Source organism: Lissotriton vulgaris, chromosome 4_1 (assembly GCF_964263255.1).
Source record: "Lissotriton vulgaris chromosome 4_1, aLisVul1.2, whole genome shotgun sequence".
NCBI lineage: Eukaryota > Metazoa > Chordata > Amphibia > Caudata > Salamandridae > Lissotriton > Lissotriton vulgaris.
Window position 1 is genome coordinate 2,090,062,941 of NC_141691.1, and position 5,615 is coordinate 2,090,068,555.

The following is a 5,615-nucleotide window of genomic DNA, read 5'->3' on the forward strand; positions in this document are numbered from 1 at the left end:
ACCCTTTGGAACTCAACCTTTTACATGCTTGAGCGTCTGTCTGAGCAGTGAATGGTAATCAATGAGTATGTCTATTGACTGGGTTATACTATGAAAGACATGAGGCTAGAGTTGGAGGAATGGAAGCTATTTGCAAGCCTGACAGACATGCTTCGTCCTTTAAAGGTCTTCACACGTGAAGTCAGCTGGGAGGACTGTTCTTTGGGCAAAGCTATCCCATTGTTGGTCATGCTAGAGCACCAACTGAAGGCGGTGTCTTCAACCTTCAGAGATGACGCTGAAAAGCAAGATGCATATCAGTTGGCGGAGAGGTTATTAAGTCGCCTAGTTGACAATGAAAGGCTTAAAAACATACATACAGAACAAAATTACATTTGTGCCACTATTCTGGATCCATGGTACAAAAAGGCAGTGGCCAGCAAAGCATTCATTCCTTTTGATGAAGCAGATGTTTCAAAGTACAAACATTGGCTAGCTGTGTCAGCCACTCAATTCTAAAAAGATCTGCAGAAAATTCAAGGAGCCGGCAGAAGTCCAACTGAATCAGCAGGCCATCCAGCGTCAATTTCCACTTCTGAATCTGTGGGCAAAGGTAGTCACTTTCCCTCACAGCTGTTAACTACAACAGCAGCAACCGTATCATCATCCTCACCTGCACCAGGCCCAGCCAAAATATTGTCGGAAGCGGATTGGCTAACTCATCAAGGGTTTGCTCTTTCCAGTGCTGAAAAGGCAACAGATGGTACGCAAAGTGGAGCAACCATGGAGAACCTTGAGTCGATGGTGCAGGCCTATCTGGATGACCCAACATAGGTCTTTGTTAATAAAAACCCATTGCCGTATTGGTATAGGAAAAGGCCTCTATGGCCAACTATCACCAACCTGGCTCTAAATTATTTGTCTTGGCCTCTCGCAAGCGTGTCTTCTGAACGTGTTTTTAGTGCTGCTGGTGCCATTGTAACTACAAAAATGACCCGCCTCTTGCCCAAAAATGTGGAGAGGTTAACACTGATCAAGATGAATCAGCACTTCATACCACCAGATTACAAAATATGTGAATGCACGCAGGAAGAAGAGGACACCGGCTTAGATGACGGAAGTTCTTCTCTGTTAGCTGACCTACTCCCGTCTAAATTCATTGAGTTTGAGGACGAGCTCTACTTCCCTGACACCCAGGCCTGAAAATGACTTCCTTTTTTTTCGTCCTTATTCACTTTTATTCCTGTGTGTCTTTCTTTGTTTTGCAACTTTTACCACAAAAAAACTCTCACAACAAGTCCATCAGGAGCACTGTCTTCATCTTATTTTCCTTATTGATTTGAAGGTGCCGCAGTCTGCATTCCTGAGGTTCATAAGTTCACAACTCAATCATGCTCCTCCATCCTCCTCCTCCAGACTCCACCTATCCATTTCCTTCAAGGCAGATGGATGGATTACGAATAATAAAGAAACTTTGTTTTCATAGACGAGTCCCCTCAAGTGGGACTAAATTTACTGACTCACTACATGCTTGCTGATTGCTGACAGAGTTACTTCTGAAATTGACAGGAGAGGCTGCCCTGTGGGCCCTCACTTTCCGAAGAAGATGCGGACAAAAAGTAGAGCAGGTAATGAATAATTGAGAAGATGGCATGCAGTGGACAGCAATGGCTGTCTGGCTCTGATGAAACCAATTGCTTTTTCTTTTTTTTTTTTGTGCATGAAATGAATCATATGTCTTGTCTTAGTTATTTTTAATCTTTCACACAGTATCATGTCTACTACTCTGTTTTTTTTCCCTTGTTTAATTCAATTTGTTCTTCAAATCCTGGGCCCACTATGTTGCATTTTACAATATGCAAAATGTCCTTGGAGTGGACTCATTTCCCAATATACTATGATGATTCATTAAATAATATATCTTTTTTCTTTACAGTTACTCACTGGGATGGATGGATCGTCAGCGTCAGTTTACGGAAGAACCATGGCCAATTCGTGAGTGGAAAACAGGTAAACCAGTCTATAAGAACTACAACAGCAGAACTACATGGCTGTCTGTTCGTGGTATGTAGTGGTTGAGGGTGAGGCAATGTACTGTTGTTGTTATGCCAGGCAGAGTTCACTCCAGACAGCAGTTCATGTAAAATTGGGGCTATGTGGCTTGCTGCATACAATTAGATATGCTTTGTCTGTCTGACAAAGAGCCTAGGTATGCTACATCAGGTTGCATCACTCAGTGGTGCCTGCCTTGACCGTCTTCATGGCACTGCCTCAAGCTTGGGCCAAACATCCATTTTGTGTGCGAAATTTACTGTTTTTCGGTTTTTCGCAAATCTCACGAAATTACAGAAAAATCGCAAATTCTGGAGCGGAACTGATTTTTGGCCCATGCTTGTGGCAGGGCCATGCAGACAGTCAAGGCAGGCACCACTGAGTGAAGCATCCTGATGTAGCATACCTAGGCTCTTTGACACAGATAGACAAAGCATATCTAGGGTTTAGGGTTCAGTGCGATTTACTAGGGTTTTTGGGTTTAAATTGGTAGGGTTCCCACTGAGTCTAGGGCTCAGGGCCCAAAGCAGGCTTGTTCATAATGATGTTGGCAAGGTTTTAGGGGGGTTTGGCGTTCTTTGGTCCAGAATTGGCAGAATTTTGTCATTTTCTGGTGTTTTGCGGGTGTGTGTGTTTGGGTGAAAACTAAGTGAAAACTAGTCATAGACCTTCTTCTTCTTCTTCAAAGAGCGCAGTGGTTCAATTTTGTTCTGCCTTGCTGCGATTCTTGGGAATCGCTGGAACAAGTATCCAGGTAAGTTTCAAGAGGATCGAAGTAGTAGAAGTGCTGAAAAAAGAATTTTTGGTGAACAGCGCAATTTGCCATGTTTTGAATATACCAGTATTGCATGTTTTTGGGGGGCTCTTTGGGGGTGTTCTAGATTTGTGGGGGTGGGTCAGGGGTCTTGGAGCACTGCTGGGAAGGTCTAATTTTGATTGCAAGTGGTTTGAAGAAAATCCATGGTGGTAAACGGGGGTTTGTGCCTAGTTGCAGACAGCGTTTTGGCACAATTTAAACTGAGACCTAGCAATAGTGCGTGTTTTTGGGGGGCTGTTTGGGGGAGTTCTAGGTTTTTGGGGGTGGTTTCTGGGGTCTGGGAGCACTGCCGGCACAGCCTAATTTTGATTGCAAGTGGTTTGAAGGAAATCCATGGTGGGAAAGGGGAGTTAGGGCCTAGCTGCAGAGTGCGTTTGGAGTGATTTGGGCTGTAGGCCAAACATTTTCTGTGTCACTTTTTCCAGTTTTGATTTTGGGCTGTTTGGGGGTGTTCTACCTTTTTGCGGGTGGGTTGAGGAGTCTAGGGGCATTGCTGGGAAGGTCTAATATTGGGCGCAAGTGGTTTGAAGAAAATCCATGGTCAAAAGGTTTTCCCATTTTTGCTCACTTGGATGTTTTTGGGGGCTCTTTGGGGGGGTTCTAGGTTTTTGGGGGTGAGTTTTGGGGTCTGGGAGCACTGCTGGCACAGTCTAATTTTGATTGCATTTGTTTTTAAGAAAATCCATGGTGGAAAAGGGGAGTTAGGGCCTAGCTGCAGAGCGCGCTTTGACTGATTTGAAGGTAGGCCCTAAATTTTCTAAGTGTGAGTTTTTGCATTTTTGCTTTTTGCCTGTTTGGGGGTGTTCTACTTTTTTGCGGGTGAGTTGACAGGTCAGGGGGCATTGCTGGGATGGTCTAATATCGGGCGCAAGTGGTTTAGAGAAAATCCATGGTCAAAAAGTTTTTCTGTATTTGCTCACTTGCCTGTTTTGGGGGGCTGTTTGTCAGCGTTCTAGGTTTTTAGGGGTGGGTTTTGGGGTCTGGGAGCACTGCTGGCACAGTCTAATTTTGATTGCAATTGTTTTTAAGAAAATCCATGGTGGAAAAGGGGAGTTAGGGCCTAGCTGCAGAGCGCGTTTGGACTGATTTGAAAGTAGGCCCTACATTTTCTAATTGTGAGTTTTAGCATTTTTGCTTTTTGCCTGTTTGGGGGTGTTCTACTTTTCGGGTGGGTTGACGGGTCTGGGGGCATTGCTGGGAAGGTATAATATCTGGCGCAAGTAGTTTGGAGAAAATCCATGTTCAAAAAGGGGGGTTAGGGCCTTGGGTTAGGGTTAGGGTTCTAAAATCGCAGTTTACACTTTACACCTAGCTTGAGGGGAAAGATCCGCAAATTTTGCCCACACTTATTTATCAATGAAAAGGATACTCAGAGTACGCACTTTCGAAATGATGCTTGTATGCTTTGTAATACTGTCGACTCTGAAACTGAAAGTTTTATTTTTGCACTACCCAGCGTACCTTATATTTTTTTCTCCGTGGTGTTTTAATTTCACTTACTGTTTTTCCATCAACAATTACAGGCCGGCTTTTACCCTGTGCAATGGCAAAAAGGTTGACCTCAGGCTTAGGGACCCGCAATTCAGTATCCGCCAGGCAGGCAGTGGACAAGGTGTATTCTGGTCCCCAACATTGATCGGCGGAGTGTCAGATGGAATGGAGAAGTACCACGAAAAAGAGGAATGGCTGGATGCATGCAACTTCCCAAATTCAACAGGACAACTGCAACAATATACAGTTACAGTATCCATCTTCATTTCTACTTATCTTTTAAGTAATGGTATTGCTGTGAACTTCTGTGAGTGTGACTCTGTGCATTTGTTTGCTCTCTGCTTCAATTCATCCCTCCAGCTATTGTATACTTTTTTCTTTGCTATTTTTTAAACTAATTTATTGTACTAAGTGGTTCTTCTCTCAGAGGGCAGATAGGCAAGTGAAATTGCGTAATTACTACAGCCCTGTACAGTCACATTGTTTCTTCATAGTTAGTACATTGTAGAAAGTACTACTTACTTTACAGTAACCTAGCCATTTAGCAAACAACTTCATGCATGCAGTAGTGCATGCACTTCCTTTATGTCCCTTAAAAGATTTATGGATAGCATCGTATCCAAAGATTTGTTTATCTTCGTTTGTTTTTTGTCCATGCTGTGTTTTTTTTCCTCTCTCCTCAAAACTTTCCCCACAAACCCCATTCCCATCCAAGTTTCAAACTCTAACCCTCTTCCCCCGAGCTGTGTGGTTTTCATTGAGGTGTGAGTAAATTACAACAATAATTCCACACACTTGCTGGGGGGATAAGGTCAAAGCAACAGAAAATCAATTTCAAGGCTGCTAAAGGAATCCGAGGAGATATTCTTAACACCTTGGCTGCTAAGGGTTTTCCCCTCCGGTGCTGACTTTTTTGAAAGCTCCTTTATTCATGACGAGCTCAGCTCATCATAAGCACAGCTCAACCGTGCCTCATGACGAGCTGAGCTCGTCATGAGCATGGAAGGGGTTAATGAGCTTTGCATAGACCCAGGACTATTTGAAAATCAAATCTGATTTTCATGGGCGCCATCAACTGTATTGATTTATTTATTTATTTATTTATTGACATTTGTAGAGCGCAGCGAATACCCGTGGGCGTCTCGGCGCTAGTTAAGGGATGGATCAGCAATTGGGTAAAGAAGATATACAAGGCTATTGGTCAAATAACCACGTCTTTAGCTGTTTGCGGAATGTGAACAGGGAGGGACTTGCTCGGATATGTGCAGGAAGGGTG